The following is a 600-nucleotide window of genomic DNA, read 5'->3' as shown; positions in this document are numbered from 1 at the left end:
CGCGGTCCGATACACGCTCACAACGCTTAAAAATCATTTCATCCTTGTTGTTTGTCAAATGTTAAACGAAGACAAACAATGCTCATGAGCGTTGTCAGCGTGATTCGGACCACGGCCTTGATATTCGTCAATTTTGACCACGTGGTTCTTTTTGTCGCTGAAACAGCCGGTTTGAGCAGCCCGTGAAAATTTACCTTAAGAGTGGTATCACAAAATTTTTCGATTTTAATAATTTATTTGATCATCCGTTCATACATACGCGATGGAAAGGTACCGGTTCCCCATGAGGCGTACTTTTCGAGATGCGTAGGTTACGAAAACCAATCGCAAATTCATTTAGCATTTCTGTTACAGTGTACAACAGAAATTCTAATCAGCAATTGATTGCATTAAGGCCCGTCTACAATACACGGAGTAAGAAGTAAGAGTAAGAAATTGACTAATCACAGTCGAATGTGAGAAGAATAATCGACTGTGATTGGTCAATTTCTTACTCTTACTTCTTACTCCGTGAATTGTAGGGCCTTTAGTTCCGCATTTCTCTAATCTTCCGCGAAATACGCCCAATGTGAATGCCGGCTTTCAGAATGGCGTATTTTA

The sequence above is a fragment of the Trachymyrmex cornetzi genome, unplaced genomic scaffold, assembly GCF_001594075.2.
Source record: "Trachymyrmex cornetzi isolate Tcor2-1 unplaced genomic scaffold, Tcor1.1 scaffold1112, whole genome shotgun sequence".
NCBI classification, from domain to species: Eukaryota; Metazoa; Arthropoda; class Insecta; order Hymenoptera; family Formicidae; genus Trachymyrmex; species Trachymyrmex cornetzi.
This window is presented reverse-complemented; position numbering follows the sequence as displayed.